Genomic DNA, 19,871 nt, shown 5'->3' on the forward strand with positions numbered 1-19,871 from the left:
GTAATGCTTAAGGTTCCTGTAGGGGTAGAAGTCATACTGGAAAAGGGGGAACTGCTGGGAAAAAGGATAAACTTTGCGAGTCCTACTCAAAGCCTTGCTCTAGAAATTACGACAGATGTGCTTGTGTGTGTGTGTGTGTGTGTGTGTGTGTGTGTGTGTATCTTGGGGATGAGGTGTATTCTCATGCACTATGTTTATTAAAAGGAATCCCAACTCAACTAGTCAAGGCTGCTTGTATTAAAACTCTTTCAATTAATTATCTTTTCCTCTAATGAGGTAAAGATGGTGGAAATCAAGAGAATGCTAGGTGAGACTTCTCTTCAACAAAAATTAAAACTAAAAAAACCCAAAAATCAGTGAGTGAAAAAGTGGTTAATTTATGTAAAGCAGGATATTTAGGAGGCTTTTCAGAGATATATGTACTGTCTATACTGTGGAGGTTGTCCCAAAGGTTGCCTATAGACTTATAGTCAGAAGTCTCTTACAGCCTGCTAACATTGTCATCAAGCAAAATTGTTTTGATTCTATTCCATTTCAATTAAAAAATATTTTAACCTAATCTTCTGATTTCATGCTTATTTCTGAGAACTAAAATTTTAAAGCCAGTAACAATTATATTTTCTGTTTGTTATGTAAAGAAAAAATGGGTCGCAGAAAAGCTTGACTAGGATCAGTTGGAAAATCTTCCAACTTCATGGATTTAGAACGTTAGCACTTACTGCCCAGGATACAATATCTGAGATAGGCCCCCACTTTCTCATATGTGATTTTAAAATCTATCCCCAAGTATCAATTCTAATAGACAACACATTCAGTTATTTAATGTTGATAGTTACCCATGCTGTATCTTTTAATATATTTGTCAAACTCTTTCACAAAAAATTTACATATATAAATATGGTTTTAGGTGATGCACCTATCTCAGTATCAAAAATGTCTTATCTGTTCCCTAAAGTTCAGGAAGAAATGCACATATGGTTGTTGACTTTGGAGTCAGGTAACTCTGAATAAAGTTCTAAAACTCTGGGTAAGTTCTTCACCATTTCTTAGCCTCAGTTGCATTTGTTGTAAATACTTTATTATGGACTTAATTTAGGGAGCTATTTGTATTTCCTCTGACCAGATTACACCAATATGTATTTAGTTTTGGTTACCATAATTTTTTCTAAGGCTAGAAGGTATGTACAAAGGATAGTGAGAATGGAGGAGAATCTAGAGGTTTTGCCACATAATAGAGAATTGAAGTGCTTACAAAAGAAGAAATTTAGTGGTTTATGATGAATGGGTTCAAACAGTGGAAGCATTTTCTAGTATTTTCTGTAAAAAAAAATCAAGTGGTGTTTTATTATGATGTAATGAAAAAGATAAAATTGATTTCTCTATGTAATTTACTAGATAGTAAAATCTAATATTAAACTATTTAATACAACTTGAATTTAATAAAACAACTTAATAAAACTCCTATGCAGAAATGGTATTATAGCCACCACTTGTTGAAAAAAAAGATGAGTGATTGAGACTTCCCACATGATGAAACGGAAAAATGTGTCACTTTAAATAGAAAGCTTGTAAACTCAGAGGAAAGGATTTTCAACTTTCAGTTTTATAACTCTAAGGTGCTTTAAAAAATGCTACAGGAATTATTTGTTTTCCAGAGCAAATTTCCAACCCTTGAAGTTTAAAGCAGGCTATTCTAGGAATAACCACATGCCAATCATGAAAAAATATGAGACAAGTATTAATATTCATAACTCTAAATATGAAGATATGAAAAGATCAATATAAATATTTTCAGATGAAAAATGGGCATTGTTTTTATGGTCTAAATAAGATGATTGTTCAATGCAGGCTATTAATTAAGTAAATTAAATCCCATGAACTTTATTTTTAAAACTAAACTAAAAAAAATAAACACAAAAACAAAGAAATAGAAAATTATTCAAAGAAGAGTGTTATGGCCTGAACTGTGGCCTCCCTTTTGTTGAAGCTCTAACTCCCAATGTTCCTTTTGTTCTTTGGAAATATGGTCTTTAGGAGGTAATTAAGGGTATACGAACTCATAAGGCTGGGCCCCTAATCTGACAGGACTGTGGACTTAGAAGAAGAGGAAGAGAGAGACACAGTGAGAAGGCGGCCATGTGCAAGCCTCACCAAAACCAAATCCTGCTATGAGAATCAACTGTTGTTTAAGCCACCCAGTCTATAGTCTTTTGATATGGCTGCCCAAGCAGATTAATACAAAGAACAAAGTGAATTCAATTCAGCAAATATTTATAAACTTACTGCATGCAAGACTTTCTGTGAAGTGCTAAGACACTTGACACATTATTTTTCATTAAATAGGTAAAAACATACAATTGTACCTTTTCTTACCAAAGAAGAGATCATTCAAAAAGAATAGAAACCTATACAAGCCACAAAACATACGTAAATATGCAAATGTGTGTATGTTTGTGTGTGTAGAAAGAGAGAGAAAAAAAGAGAGCAAGAGACTGGGACCGGTGGGGCAGAAGTGAATACACATTTTTAGAGAATTAGATTATTATCCTATTAGTAGCTTTGGATAGCAATAACACATTCATGTTTTAGTAAACAATAAATTAAGAAAGTTTAGCTAGTTCTCCTAATTTTTATAGTGATGCCTCATAAAATTCAAGCCTTTTTAAACTGGAGTCCATGTGCAAAACATCACTGTTCTTTGGCAAGAAAGCATTGAAAGTCCTAAGTGTGCTGTAAATAGAAATGAACTCCCAAATCATATTGAAGTGAAACACTGCTATAGTGAAGACACTTTGTCTCAAACAGAATCACACCAAGTTTCTTTTGTCCCACTTAAACCAACTGCCTAAGTTCAAAAATATAGGCTCTTCCTTCTAAACCAGAAAGAAAACAGAGGATTGAGGCAATTTCCTGGGTGATTATCACAATTCAATGCCTCACTTTTCTACAGAGCTCTCTGTCAATTATTCTTATTTAATGGAAGTAGAAATTTTGGAAATGAATATATTTGAGTGACAGTATTTTTTTTTCTAAAAATTGCTGAAGAAAAGCGAACCTTAAAGAAAAAAAAGCATATCCACTTCATGAGACCAGAACAGAGCTATTGCCTTTTCTGAGGTAATAGCAGTACAGCCATTCAAACAGGGCTGTAACTCCAAAAATAATTTTATCCTCCAAATTGCTGATCACTACATTCATTCTATAATGATACTTAGAGATAAGTATGTTATATGAGAATTTACACAGGGTAAGATGTTTATTTGTACACATATTTGTTTTTTCAGTAAATTTATAAAATATATTCACATGATAGATCATGATGATACATTGATGGAAAGGCAGAAGTGTCGCCCTCTTTGATTACAGAAGTGAGGGAAAAACAGTAATCAGACTATATATATGTGTGTGTGTTAAATACAATCATAAAATGATAAATGATAAATACTATTATAAACTGATAACGTTATGATAAATCCTATCATAAATAGGTATGAAAAGTGATATTGTAAAAATCACGTGAAATGATATGGAAGAAAATTAATAGGGAAGTTTGTCTAAAGATGTGATTTTCAAGGTAAAATCTGAATGAAAAATGGAGCCAACTGTGTGAAAACATGGAGAAATATTCCAGAAATCAGAGCAGAAAAACAAAATCATAAGGCACAGAAGAGTTGGAGTGGGGATTGATAAACTTTTTCTGTGGATAGCCAGTTCGTAAGCAGTTTAGGCTTTAAGGGTCATGTATGATCTTTGTCACATATTATCCTGTTTTCATTTAAAACCCTTTTCAAATCTACAAACCATTCTCAATTCATGGACTGTATTAAAACAGCCCACGGGTTAGATTTAGCCCACAGGTTATGGTTTGCCAACCCCTGAATTAGAAGAAGAAATAGTAGACAAATAAGGATGGGGTTTAGTTGGTTAAATAGCAGAGCCAAGATTCAAGACAGTCTGATTTAAAAGTGTGGTCTCGGGCTTCCCTGGTAGCACAGTGGTTGAAAGTCCGCCTGCCAATGCAGGGGACATGGGTTCGTGCCCCGGTCCGGGAAGATACCACATGCCGTGGAGCGGCTAGGCCTGTGAGCCATGGCCGCTGAGCCTGTGTGTTCGGAGCCAAAAAAAAAAAAAAGTGTGCTCTCAATCATTATCCTACCCTACTTTACCACAGTAAGTATAGATACAATTCATATAAATAGCAGAAAGATATAAATTATAAATCATTCCTTAAAAAACTCTGAGAAGGTTTCTCTGGGTAGATGATAGCTATACAGAAAGTTAGGTGATGCCCTGTTTTAATTTCTTCTGTTTTAAACTATTTGGTCTTAAACAAAAGACATCTGTCTTTTTCTTCTGGCTAAGTCAGTGAAATGCATGTAAATCAAATACTTTTTCTATGTCCAGAACTTTGCTAGGCTCCATGATACAATGATAGCAGTAAAGTTGAAGGCACAGTTTAATGTTCCTGAGTGAGGCATTATGGACTGGGTGAAAGAGAAGACCTTTTGAAGTCATATTGTAATAAATTGAATTTCACATTGGCAATTTCTTTAGTTGTGTGACCTCAAGCTTATAATTGCCTTACATCTCTGGACCTGATTTGCTTTTTCTATATAAGAAGTTTAAATTAAAAAGTAATTCACAAGTTCCAAGTTTAAAAAAATAGCAATTATGAAACAGCAATCATAGTCTCTTACATATACTTCCCTCTTTCTCTCTTTCTGATTTTGAAAAAAATCAGTTTTCTTCAGCTGTAAAAGTCAAATATATACATATAATAAATTTACTAAAGTACATATATTTTGGACTTTAATGTTTAGGTATAGAAATATAACTAAAGACAAAAGTAAGCAAAGTAGAGAAATACCCATGATTCAGGAGGAGGAATGAAAGAATAAAATGCTCCAACAGAAGAATACTGTTCCCAAAATGTGAACAGATACATTATAAAATGAGGGGATAAAAAACAAAGAATCCAGAGGAGAAAATATGAGCATGAAACTTAAGCTAAAGTTCCCCCGGGCTGGACACTTTGACTGTTTTTCCAAAAAATAGCACACCTGAGTCTTCCATGGCTTAATATTATTGGGGAAAGGGGAAAAAAAAAGTAAATGTGTGAATTAAACTTCTATAGCCACCATAAAAAATTACCACAAAATGAGTGGCTTAAAACCCACTTGTGACCTCACAGTTTTCATAGGTCATAAGTCTAGGCATGCAACGGCTTAGGTGGTTTCTCAGCTCTTGTGTCTCACAAGGCCAAAATAAAGGTGTTGGCAGGGCCACTTTTCTTAGAGTGGGCTCTGGGGAATATTTTGCTTCCCAGCTCATTTAAATTGTTGGTAGAATGCAATTCCATTCATTTGTAGGACTGAGGCTCCCATTTCCTTGCTGACTGTCAGCTGGAGACCATCCTTACCTCCCAGAGGACTCTTATCAGGACCTTGCATGTGGGCCACTCCAACTCAGAGCGAATGGCCATACCTCCAGGCCTTCTCATTTTGCAGCCTCTCTTCTTCCTCTTGGTACTGCATCTCCTAGACTGTCTGTTCTGCCTATTTTTACTATTTGTAAAGACTCAAGGGATTACGTTGGATCCCCTGGGACAATCCAGAATAATGTCCCCATTCTAAGGTTCCTAATTTTAATCACATCTGGAAAGTCACTTTTTAGGGCTGCATATTCACAGGTTCTGGGAATTAGGGCATGGGAAATTTTGGCTGAGCCATTATTCCGATACCACTATATATGTATATGTATATGTATGTGTATGTGTATATGAATGTGTGTATACATATTTGTGTGCATTACATACATGTATATAAAACTCCAGATAGATGGATAAATATAGATAAAGATAGAGATAGTTTGAATGGTTTTAAATAGGGTTGGATGTAGAATTGGTGGCAATTTTTAGAAAAGTACATAATATTCTCAGTTGACCTTTAGTTATTCCATGCATTAAAATTGAGATTGTTGAAGAATAAAAGAAAATAATTGAAGAGGCAAATTTCCATATGGTTTGTAACCAGACATGAAAGTAGCAAATATTCCTTCCACGAGTTCATGATCACATTAATTACACTTCAAGTACTCAGTAGTCCAAAAATGGGCAGAAGATCTAAATAGACATTTCTCCAAAGAAGATATACAGATTGCCACCAAACACAAGAAAGGATGCTCGACATCCCTAATCATTAGAGAAATGCAAATCAGAACTACAATGAGGTATCATGTCACACTGGTCAGAATGGCCATTATCAAGAAATCTACAAATAATATATACTGGAGAGGGTGTGGAGAAAAGGGAACCCTCTAGCACTGTTGGTGGGAATGTAAATTGACACAGCCACTATGGAGAACAGTATGGATATTCCTCAAAAAACTAAAAATAGAACTACCATATGACCCAGCAATCCCACTACTGGGCATACACCCTGAGAAAACCAGAATTCAAAAAGAGTCATGTACCACAATGTTCATTGCAGCACTATTTACAATAGCCAGGACATGGAAGCAACCTAAGTGTCCATCGACATAGGAATGGATAAAGAAGATATGGCACATATATACAATGGAATATTAGTCAGCCATAAAAGGAAACAAAATTGAGTTATTTGTAGCAAGGTAGATGGACCTACAGACTGTCATACAGAGTGAAGTAAGTCAGAAAGAGAAAAACAAACACCGTATGCTAACACATATATATGGAATCTAAAAAAAAAGGTTCTGAAGAACCTAGGGGCAGGACAGGAATAAAGACTCAGACATAGAGAATGGACTTTAGGACATGGGGAGGGAGAAGGGTAAGCTGAGGCAAAGTGAGAGAGTGGCATGGACATATATACACTACCAAATGTAAAACAGATAGCTAGTGAGAAACAGCCGCATAGCACAGGGAGATCAGCTCGGTGCTTTGTGTCCACTTACAGGGGTGGGATAGGGAGGGTGGGAGGGAGACACAGGAGAAGAGAGATGTGGGGATGTATGTATGTGTATAGCTGATTCACCTTGTTTTACAGCAGAAACTAACACGCCATTGTAAAGCAATTATACTCCAACAGAGATGTTAAAAAAAAAATGAAAGAGAAACAATTATCGAAAGCTACCAACATGAACTTCAGAGATTAGGCTATATAAACTTTACCTCAAAACTGAAATTTTTATGGTATTTTAATTAATTTTAACTGAAGTGATAATCAGGGAGGGCAGATTGTGGGTTACATGTAATAGGGTGGCACAGTAGAATATACATCTGAATATAGGATTTATAAGTGTACTATTCTTAAAATACTTTTTATTCCAAAGTCCTGCCTGAACATGTTTATGGGAAACCTATATAGAGGTGTTATAGTGGAAATAGCTTGCTGCCTCCATAAGTATGGTTACTAATGAGTGTGCTTCTCACATTTGGTGGTTTCAATTAGATACTACTGTCAGAACGATCTCTGTTGATATGACTTTCATGATAAGATTCATGTTCACTAAAAGACTGACACATAAACCAAACTGATAGTATATAGGTCTACCAAAGGTGAAATTAATATCTCACTTTTTGATATTAGTATCTGTGTTTTCAATCCAGGACTGCCTTAACTAATATCAGCATATACTAGAAACACAAATAATGAAAATCCCTTCAACCTAATAAAGTCTCCTTCTCTATTAAAACATATGCATATCCTTTCTTTCAGGGACAGAAATTTATAAACAGTCCAATTATTTTTCTGACTTTCCTACTCTCCATGAAGGGAGTTAAGTACCTCCTTTTAGAGTTTTTCTTCAAAACTTAGTATAAATGTAATTTATTAGCTTACAAAATCACACACAATAAAACCACACCTTCCAGTGACTATAGATATTCATGGACAAAAGCATGTGTAGAGCTAATATTCACTCATTTGAATTTGAATGATCTTTTAAATGACTAATAGGAAAGAGACTAATGAGTTTTTACCTGTAGAAAGTAATTTGTAGTTTGGAACTAGATATTTCAATGAAGAAGAGCTTGGGTAGGGGAGGTAAGGAACACAAATAGAGGCCATGTTGCTTATTACTGTGTTTCACTTTCTTTGTCTCTTCTCCTTTCTTCCAGCTCTTCTGCTGCTTCTGACACTTAGTGACAAGGGCACAATTCTTTGGAAACTGTACTGAGGAAGAAAATTAGTAGACATGGTATTTGTTTTTCTATTTTTGAAATTATAGATTTGAGGGAGAAAGGCAGAGACACATATTAATGAAATTGTCCCTTTACATAATTGTCAGTATCAATGATTGCACTCATATATACATAATCCAATTTAAACTTTTCATGCAAGCAATAATAGATATTTCAGTGTATTGAGATTTCATTATGTTCAGATTTTCAATGATGAGTTGTGTTCAAAAACTCATTTTGGCTTGAAAAATTCACTTACATTTGAAATATAGATATAATACCTATGATATACAGATTTGTTCTCTATCTAAATATAGGAAAAGCTGGAAGAAAAAAGTCCTACCAAAAAGATAATGTATCAAATAAACTATAACAATTGAGAAAATTTACACCAGAAGTAGAGAAATAGAATGAAAATATTTAACTTGACTAGCAAAATATATAGTTAAAAGGAGTTATTAAATTGGATTTTTTTGTTTATATATATATATATATGTCTCTGTGTGTGTGTGTGTGTGTGTGTGTGTGTGTTCATTTGTCTGGAGTAATATATGACTTGGTCCTTGAAGGTGATGATCTTCCTATTTACCATGCCTTTATAATAGTGATTGTTGTACTTGAATATTTACAGTTGAACCAGGCATATGAGTATCCAAAAATGCCCACAGAGTCAACTAAATCTGAAACATATTTTTCCCTACCCCATATGTAGCAGCAGCTCTACCAACAATATGGTACTATTTTGCCTACACAAGTTACTCAAAGTGGCCAAGAAGTGGCCATAGTTTTAAGAGTAGTGAGGTTCCTCCTGTGTGTCCAATCTAGGAACCAAGATCCCCAGTCCTGCAAAGCCTAAATTTGCAGAAAGAGGAAGCACATATTCACCAAGTGGACAGCTGAGAGTAATTGCGAATAGAGTCACTCCTGTTTCCACTTCTTGTTTTCTGTACCTTGGTAGTTTACCTTTTCAGGATATGGACCTTCTACTGCTCAATCAGGCTGCAGCTTCTGGATGGTGAACTATGTAAGAGATCCTATAGTCATTCTCCCACTTCTGCATATAGTTTGCTTTAAAGAAGGTTCCTTGTCCTGAGAAAATAACATGAGGGATTCAGTGTTGGTGGATCAATATTATCTGAGCCCTCAGAGATAGGCTGAAAGGGTTGCATGAAAGGCAAATCCATATCCAGAAAATGTATCACTCCATATCAGGATAAAACATTGCCTTTTATGAAAATGGGATGGTTGCAGTATAAACAACTTGCCACTAAGTGCATAGTTGGTTTCTTCCTTGGTACTACAGTGGGAGCTTACTGTCTCTGCTGCAGGCAGGTCTAAGATTTTGTAGCAGTACATGTTAGATCAGCTGTGCTGAGTGAAAACTCATGCTCTTGGGCTCTTGCCTTACTCTCATTTCTGCCACAATTGCAAAAGTACTTGAGACTGACAGCCACTGGCTAAATTGTACTCTCCATTTGTTCATTAGTGTTTTTTCTGCAGTAGAAGTCCACTGTGGGAATTAACGTGTAATATCTTCACCATTTGTGCCTGTTTCCGTAAGTCCATCCACATTTCTCTACCAGATAACTCCTTGTGCTAGATCTTCTTATTCCTCAGGTCCCTTAAAAAATAAGCTAAGCCATTCATTACTGTTGATGAGTCCAGGTATTTCTTTAACCCAAGAACATTTCTTTCTCCACACAAATTAAATAACTAGTACATTGCTTAAAAGTCTGTCTCTTGGGAGGAGTTACCTTCATCCGTGTCTTTTAGCATTATCACTCCGAATGAAGGCATAGTGCACCCGACAGTCATTTCAACTCAAACCAACATGCATGGTGACACATCTGTAACCCAAGCTCCATTTTTCCCCTCTTTCACCAGCTTTCATATAGAATACCTCAATACTGCAATTTGTGTGAGTTGAGGGAATAGCAGAAGTGTAGAAGAGGTGGGTAAAATGGAGTTCTGGATTATGAGTTCATGTGCCTAGCTTGTGCCCGCTAATATTTCTCAGACCCAGTCATAGATATATCACTTTTAACTTAGGTTGGATAGCTGCTGGTCTCAACTAACTTTATGATCATTGGTCAAAACTATCTAACTTATGAGGGGAAGTTCAGGATTCACATTATCTCATGTGAATGATCTCATGATCATTTACTCTAGTTCTACCAAGAACTAGTATTATGCCAGGAAGTATATTTTCAAATGGACTATAACTTTCAACTACATATGGCATGGTAAGTATCCATCCCTATGATAATAAATTATATTATCTTCTACCCCTGGATACCTCTAATATCTGGGTGGTCTACTGAATCATATGACCCAATCCAGCAAGACTGCTTGTTTCACACATTGTACTCATTTCAGGATTCATTATTGTTCTGGGACCAATTAAGAACCCAGAGCCTCCCTCCTTACTCAGTAAATGGGTTACAGCTATATCCCCACCACCCCTTGGAGAAAATGCTACTTCTAAAATGTGAAGAGGTCTACCAAGGGTTGTTTTTTCTTAGTGGTAGAGTAGGAGAGTTACAAATGCTTGTCCTTTTCTTTGGAGAAGATGTCCTGGCCTGTCCCAAACCCCTGCATACCTAAAATCTTCACCAAAGTAACAATTTCTTTACAATTTTTATGTTTATGTCTCAGTAAGGAATCCAGAGTGCTTGCTACTTATTGCTAGCTGGATACAATTTAATCAATATCACAAATATAATGAATCAGTATGACACCTCCAAATGTTTTTTTTTGTTTTTTTGTGGGGTTTTTTTGCGGTACGCGGGCCTCTCACTCTTGTGGCCTCTCCCGTTGCGGAGCACAGGCTCCGGATGCGCAGGCTCAGCGGCCATGGCTCACTGGCCCAGCTACTCTGCGGCATGTGGGATCTTCCCGGACCGGGACACGAATCCGTGTCCCCTGCATCGGCAGGCGGACTCTCAACCACTGCACCACCAGGGAAGCCCCAAATGTTTTTTTTAGACTATATAGCATCAGAGTGTAGAATTAAAGATATCTTTGACAGCACTATGAATGTATACTGATAGTCATATCATGTGAATTAAAACTGCATATCTTCTTTAGTGGTGGGTATTGAGAGAAATAAAACACATTTGCCAGACCAATATCTATATAACCCTTACCAAGGCTGTACTACTCTATACTAAAAGTACCACAATTAGTAAAAGTGTTAAAATTGTGACTCAAACTTAGTTACATTTTTGCTAGTCTATTATCATCTGTCATGATTTTCCTAGTTTTTCCAAAGGTTTTATGTTGGAATAAAACATGGGAATAATGGGGAATATCATCTCTATATTAGTTAAGTTTTTGAGAGAGGCAGTAATCTGGCCTACTGGGTTTTTTTTTTTTTTTTTTTTTTTTCTTTTGCGGTACGTGGCCCCTCCCGCTGCGGAGCACAGGCTCCAGACGCGCAGGCCCAGCGGCCACGACCCACAGGCCCAGCCGCTCCACGGCACGCGGGATCCTCCCGGACCCGGGCACGAACCCGCGTCACCTGCATCGGCAGGCGGACTCCAAACCACTGCGCCACCAGGGAAGCCCCCCTGGCCTACTGTTTTTTATTGACTATCTTGACTGGGCATGATAGGAAGTTTTCAAGATTTCCATTTTTTGCTTGTTTTTTACTATAATAATTCTTATTCTATAGGTCAAAGATCCCACTTCTAAATATGTTAAATTGAATTGTATATTTGGGAATGGGGAAGTGATCACCAGTTTGGGCAATAAAATCAATGAATTTACTATGAAATCGAACCGGTTAGTGATCAATTTTTACATCTAATCACTATATACTATTCTACTTTAACCAACAATTTTGGCCCTTGAGTATCAATGTTAACATGGACCCTGAATCTAATACTTCTGGAAATATGGGCTATTTCCCTTTCACTGCGGCATGGTTACTTATGTAAATGACTATAGATCCCTTTGGGGGGGAGCAGAATAACTACCACTGAGTCCACATACTACATGGTTGCATAGTCCTTCTTCATGAGGACCATCCCTTGCTTCAGTCAAAGGGTGCTGATTCTGAGTACTAGTTCAGTTCTTGAAACCAGTGGGCGAATCATAGCTTTCCATTGGATTGATTGCCTTTAGCCTTCTGCTCATACATTGTAGGTATCTTTTATTTATATTATGTTAAGCAATTCCTTTGTTGGCTGTCCATCTATTTTGTCTTTTGAAAGTGTATTTTCTATTAGCCACTTCCATAAGTACCTGAGGAGAAGGCCACTCTTTGACAACCTTTTTAACACACTGTTGATTATGGTTATTACACCAACCTTATAACTGATGGTTAAGTGTTGCCATTGGCCACTGATATTTCAGCTTCCTATCATCCCTTTTGCTATTGAGGATTCCAGTTTGATAACATCTTTATTTTCTGTACGCCCTTGTCTATAGAGATCAGTCATTACTAATCTTCTCAATGTTATTAGTTTCCCTGCTGCATTATTTGAGACTTCTGCACAGTCTTCAAGCAAGGGAAGAAGGGGCATTCTCACTTAACAAGAAAGAATGGGCTACTCCTGCAGATCCACAGGTTTCAGGGGATGCTGGGTCTTCATTCTTCTCAATCATCTGCCTTGACATGCCCCAAAGTCTGCTCCTTCTCTGACAGGGCCCAGACTTTGGCACAGTAGAATTGCAAACCTGAAAATTTAACCTTTACTGATGATCTACTCAAAATTAGGTCCTAAGTCTAGTGCTCAGCATGAGTAACCCTCTGACACAGTAGATGAAGATTTTTGTTGAATAGGAAAAGTTCTAGATGCTATATTTTTCTTTGCATACATGATAGATTCCATTGAGCCTAACAGTTTTTCCTTCCAAAATATTATTGGTCCTCAGCAACAGTCACTTGATTCTAGAGTTCTAATAGCAACTATTCCCCATCTATCTCAACTCCAGAAATATTGTATGAGTCAGTGCATTCCTTTCTATGTCTATCTTATCTTAACTCGATATTGGTGCAAATCCTAACTTTTGTACAGCTACAGCATGCCATGGAATATCAATAGTTAACTTACCTTAGTGAAGGTGTCTTCAGTTCCATTTCGTTCTTTAGCTGATGAATGAGCTAAATACATTAACCTATCTTTAGAATTTCCTTCCTAATGTCAAATTTGACTTATATTTTATACTCATTTCTGAGAACTAAATGATCAGCTAATCCTGACAACTTTATCTTCAAAATATATCCAAAATCTGCCTTAGGTAATCTTTCCTGGAAACAGAACCTGAGATTAAAAAATCTGGTGTACATGATTTTTTGAGGGAGTGCTCTTCTGTAGAAACCTATAAGAAGCTGAGGTAAGCAGAATAAGAAAGCAGAAAGAGCCAAGCTATGATTGGATGCCAGGTAAATCTAGACTTGGCTTGATCCATCAGGGAACCTGAATTGAAAATTGTGCTACAGAATTCTAGTGTCTTGAGGCAAAAAATCCAGGCTTTTGTACCCATGTATCTGTTGGCCTATGACTGACTCTAAAAGTTGTGCCAGGTATCTTATTAGATGGCTTTTGTCAGCCAAGTACAATTCTCTGTATAAGCTTATAAATTTAAGCTAGTATCTTCAGCCTGCAAATAGTTACACTTGTATGCAAAGGGAATGTGAACAGTACAATATGAATGTCTACTACAGTCATCAGAATGAAGCAAGCTGATAGGTATATAACCTATACAATATTTCACTAAATTGTCTGAATTTGTCTAAAAATTGTCTGAATTGTCTAAAAATTTCCGTTTTTAGTTCTTTTATGGGACCTTAATACAGCTCTTAACTATTTTACACTTTTCTTAAAGATGCAACTTTTTTTACCACATCTCCCTCCCTTTCCTTGCCTTTTCTATTTTTTTTTCCTCTCCCCTGCTTTCCTCTCAATAATATAAAATGACAGAGTCAGAGCCCTGGGGAAGCCTACAAGCAAGATTTATACATTTCTTATACTTTAGGCATGAAACAATAGCTGTCTTTGGACTCAGACAAAAGTAATTGCATTACAACTAGTACTTGTGACATCCTCTAGCTTTCCAGCCAGTTTCTTTGCCCTTTTCTGTGGTTCTATAGCATTAAATATCATATATATCCTAAAAATTCCCCACTTTATGATCCTACTTCACATTGTTTCTGTAATTCCAGGTTCTTGTATTTAACTCCTTCCTGGATGAAAACCTATACTTGGACATGAAAAGAAATTTCAAAACTTACTTTTCACCTCTTTCCCACACGCTTAGTACTCATTTCTATTTCCTATGTCAGTAAACTTCAATACCCTCTCTCTGTGTTCTCAGGTCCAGAACCTTGACGTCATCTTGATCTTTTTCTGCCATATCCCAATAGCCAATCAATTAACAAATATTGTTGGTTCTACTTTCAAACAATATCCAGAATCAGAATATTTCTCCTTACTTCCACAGACATTCACTTCATGATCATCCATCTTCATAATCTCTTAACCTATCCTCCTGCTTCCATACACATCTCCCTCCCCCTTTTCTATTCTGGGCACAGCAGACAGAGTGATTTTTTTTAATACTGTCACTATTGTGAGTTATATTGTGTCATTCCTTCTCACTAGCCCATAATGACTTCGTTTCTCCTTAAGAATGTAACAAAAGCCCATTTTAATTGACAGGTTTCTGTGGTAGAAATTCAATGTGATTAACAGAAAAGAAAACTAGCTTCATGATTTCTCTGCCACTTACAATCCATTTCTGCAGGGCCTAAGTTTTCTCATCTCAAAATGTGGAACATGAAATAGTCCTTTAAAGCAACCAGATGGTATTTAAAAAACATATGACCCAAGTTCAACATTTAAATCACCTTTTTTTTTTTTTTTTTTGCGGTACATGGGCCTCTCACTATTGTGGCCTCTCCCGTTGCGGAGCACAAGCTCCGGACACGCAGACTCAGCGGCCATGGCTCACGGGCCCTGCCGCTCCGCAGCATGTGGGATCTTCCCGGACCGGGGCACGAACCCGTGTCCCCTACATCGGCAGGCGGACTCTCAACCACTGCGCCACCAGGGAAACCCTAAATCACCTTTTTAAAAATACTACCAGTAATTTAAAAGTTACATTGAGATCTTCAAAACAATTTTTATAGAAAAGGTAACAATAAAAACAACAAAATATTTTGTTTTTTCTCATCATATATTTTGCCTATTAGCTTTATTCCCTTTATCAAACTGAAGTCACTATTTGACCACTGCTATGGATTTTCAAGTTTACACCACATAAATACCTTCCCACACAAATACCATATAATTAATAGCCTGTAACCCTTCCTTCCCAAAATTTATTATTTATCATTAATAATTAACTAGTTTTGCAGTTTCAAAATATTTCCAAAGAAACTGAATCTTAGAAACTTGCTCAAAAGCACAGTGTTCATAATTAATATAAGTTGAAATGTTAATTTAGAAGTTTTGTCTGAATCTGGAGCATTCAACCTTAATTACAATGCTATGCTGCATTTCGGGAATTAACATTGTGTTGATGATGATTAACTTGTTGCTATTTCTTTTATTTCATGCAGGAAGATCACCAGCATTTGACAGAATTTTTCCCATCTTTGACTGGATATTTACTAAATTGGCATGCTTAGAGAAAACTAGCAATTCCTGATGGAGGTGACAAATTCTTCTGCAGGGAACTTCTGGATCCCACTCTAGTAAGTGTTTCCAACTGCAAGTAATATTAAACTCAAGTTCAATTTTTATTTAAATATATATATTGAATTAAAATGTTTAATTAAAATATGCAATCTAAAAAATAGCAACATGCTCAAAGGTAAGGCAGTAGCCAAGCATTATGCATCCTGAGGTCAGAGGCAATTTCTTTTTTATTATCCCTGCTAGTAACTCTGCCCAGCCTTCCTTTGAATTCTCATTTTGTCTTCATAGTAACATCCCTCATATTCACAAAAAATATATTAGCAGTGTGTCAGCAATCTGAAGTCACACACTTTATCCTTTCCATCAGTGAGAGATTGGGGAAATCACTTCCCTATTAAGGGAATGAAGTATTTTCTTTCAGTTTGAACAGACCAGTAGTACCTGGATCAATAATAGTCCTAAGGAGAATGCTGCATGACACTTGAAGTGTGCATTCCTGAAACAAGTATTTGGAGGGGGTGAGTGGGTGGAGGTAGATGTCATTCATTCTTTCATCTATGTAAAATGAATTTATTTAGAGCTTACTGCAAGGTAAGGAATGTTGTACATGCTACATATACAACAATGATCCAAATTAACAAAATCAATGCCTTCAAAGAGCTTATATTTTAATAAAGGAGGCAGACAAATATAAAATGCATATTTAATATATGATAGGGACTGTGAAATTTATTTTTATGTGGTATGTACAATACACCATGCAATGTGTTTCAAGCCCATGTAGAAGAGTAAAACAGGGTAAGGTGTGCAGGAGGTGACTTTTGAGCATAGATCTGAATTAATTATTTTTTTACATTAATGACAATGCATCTTAATCATATAGAAATATTGCATCAAAAAATTTTTAAAAACTTGTAACAGGAGAAATGCAAACTGTGGAAAAGAGTGTCTTCCTAGATATTAGTACCTATTTTACAGTTATGAAACATAAGTAACTGCAACCTTGGCTCAGCATTAAATAAATAAGAGCAGCGAGAGATAATACAGAAATTCATTCATATAATAAAAAATTCCATTTTGGTAGTACAGATGAGTAAGAGGAGAGATGGTTCAGTGAATAGTGCTTGGGTAATTATTTTCTATTAAAAAATAGAGAAATTTCACATTCCTATAATATTCAATTAATTTTATATATATTTCAATTTCATATTTTATGTTATAAATAAACAAATTTTCTTTTGATTAAATATTTAAATGCAAAAACTGTTATTTTATTTCTTTTAAAATTTATTTTTATTTTATTTTACTTTTTAATTGAGGTAGAATTGACATGCAACATTATATTATTTTCAGATGTATGACATAATGATTCAATATTTGTGTATATTGCAAAATGATCACCACATTAAATTTAGTTAACATTTGTCAACATTTTTTTAATTTAGAAAAAAATTATATAATATATATATTATATAAATATATATAATATATTCAAATTTCCTGTTTTATTTTTGGATCATGATGAGTTGTTAAAAACAATAAGGTTTTCTAAAATTGATTTAATTATTGGTGGACTTTCATTAACTTGGAGAAAATTGACTTTTACTATACATGTCTACAGTTATTCAAATACGTATGCCATTTATGAAATATATTTGCATGTGCTTTAAATAGAATGTTATATTTTTTCTGTAAAGGATTTATGCTTTCTATTAGATTCACTTCCCAATATATCTTTATCTGTCATTTGAATACTATCTCATTTTCTATTGTATTTTTAGTTGGCTTTTGCTGTTATTGGGAGAAAATACTGAATTTATTTGTTAGATTGTATATAACTATATCTATCTACCTATGACTTATTATAATACTCTACATTTTTTCCCAATCTTTTACTCATTGCCTTTGTTTTGTTTTGTTTTTTTACAGTAGTTAAGATAATGGCTAAAGTGACTACAGTTCCCCTCAGGTTGACTAAACTTTAGATAAGTTTCTTCCTGACTATACTGTCCTGACCTCACTTTTCTTAGAGGCTTAGAAAATTTGCAAACTTTTTCTCTGTCTCTTAGAGAAGTAAATATTTTTAAAATCCTCTTGACAATTTTATAACTCAGGAAGGTCTTTCTCAAGGATCTGAGAACTATTCTTTTGCAGTGCAATCAAGAAAGATAGAATTTCTATCTCCCAACCTCTATGAGCCTAAGGTCAGCAAATACAGATGGCTTAATCACCTTGAGCAGCCCCCACCCTTCCAACCCAATGTGTCCTCTAGTACTTTTTTATTAGCTTACCCCAGCATTCAATAATTTTTGTCATGGTCTTGAGTGAGATTTTCCTTGCCTGTTTAACTCTGCTCAAGGTAGATTTTCTTTGGCAATATGCAGTATTAAATTGAGCAAAAGTGCTTATATTCATGGGGGAAATTTCTAGGAGGAGAGGATTGTCTGTTTTTAAATTTTGGTTAAACTCACTTATAGAAAACATTTGTGATATATTTGTTTTTATGATATGCATAAGTGGGAAGTTTTGATTACCATTTTTATTTTATTAATGGATATTCTTCAATTAATATTCAAACTGTAACTGATTACTTGGATATCTAGGCATACATTGTGTGAACACCTTGATTAGAGTGGATAGTAAGAAAGTGGACAATAAATGATTTTTGTACATAAATATTAAGGTTTCTGAATCATATCTAGGAACCCTATAGTTGTATTATTTTGTTATAAAATTTAGATATTAAAGTGTTCAATATTATACAGAAGAGGAACATGTGAAACAATATTTTCATTAATGTACAATATTTCTATAACTTCATTACTTTGAATAACCCTGTAAGTTTGATTGAAAAATATAATATTAATAGGAAATCATGTAAGAAGTGATTTTGTTCAAGATGCTTATTCTTGCATTGCTCAGACTATTTTTGTGGCTTCTGGAATATATATTCAACAAATTTTTGAAAGTCTTAGAGTATGACTTATCTGATTGATCCTAAATGAAAATATATAAGTTTGAAATAGAGTTGAAAAACCAGCCTTGTGAAAGTTTGTGTTGGATATTTCTTTCTTTACTGATCTTCCTGACAGTACTGATTACAGTAAAAGTGTAGATTTTACTATGAAATTCATTTTAGTTTATATGAAAAAGAATAGGTGTGAGTGTGTTAACAAGACAAAAACCCTTTATGATACAAAAGTTCTGCCTCATAACATGCCAAATTCAAGGAGGGAGATCTTTGATGTGAACAATTACAAATTTATTTATGAACTTACTATAAAATATATTCCTTCAATTCTCTTTCAAAAGTCTGATCTGGGGGTGGATTTCAGTGGGGGGCAGTCAAGGGACTCATGTCTCTTGCAGTGGTACATTAAATATTCCATTTGTTGTCTAAGAATAGCCTATTCTAGAGAAGAAAGAAGAGAAAAAAAAGCATTTTTAGTTTCTGCATTATCCCTTTCAGCTCGCTACTAAAGGAAATTGTATATCACCAAGAAGTATGAAAAGAAGTATTCATTTAAAGTCAGTAACTTCTATTATCTGTGTCTGGACAGGTGCCCTAATACAAAACAATTGATGTAGTAACTTATACAGCACTTATAATGTCTCATGCATGGTTTATATATACTGTTCTTTCAACATCACTATACCATTAGTACCATTATTTCCCTAATTAACAGATTAATAAACAAAGAAGATGTACACACCTTGTCTTTTGTTTATGTGATATGTAGATGACACACTTCTGGAAGTCATTCAAAAATTAACATTGCATTCTGCACATGATTCAGTAATTCCAAATTCTTACACCTGGAGTAAAAACACAGTATTTATCAAATGTCTACTGTGAATCTGGCTTATGTAATATATTAGAAAAACTGAGGTAATACTGCTTACTTTCAAGGAATTTAAATTAATGAGTATATTTTTAGGAGAAAAAAATTATATAAATCATTATTTAAAAGACATTTACTGTAGAAAGAGATTGAGGCATCCCCAGGAGTCTCTAGTGAAATGATCCACAGATTGGAATATTTTAAATTCATTGCTGCCGATCTCCT

General features: G+C 35.1%; 1 long non-coding RNA gene across 1 annotated transcript in view; it reads right to left on the reverse strand.

Moving 5' to 3' along the window:
- LOC132422305 (uncharacterized) overlaps positions 1 to 19,607 on the reverse strand; it is a 60,587-nt gene extending 40,980 nt beyond the window's left edge. Inside the window, exon 1 of the long non-coding RNA XR_009518844.1 lies at positions 19,518 to 19,607. This is a non-coding gene — a long non-coding RNA (uncharacterized lncRNA). The remainder of the gene's footprint in view (positions 1 to 19,517) is intronic.
- Between the last annotated feature and the right edge of the window lie 264 nt (positions 19,608 to 19,871).

The sequence above is a fragment of the Delphinus delphis genome, chromosome 3, assembly GCF_949987515.2.
Source record: "Delphinus delphis chromosome 3, mDelDel1.2, whole genome shotgun sequence".
In the NCBI taxonomy this organism is placed as follows: domain Eukaryota; kingdom Metazoa; phylum Chordata; class Mammalia; order Artiodactyla; family Delphinidae; genus Delphinus; species Delphinus delphis.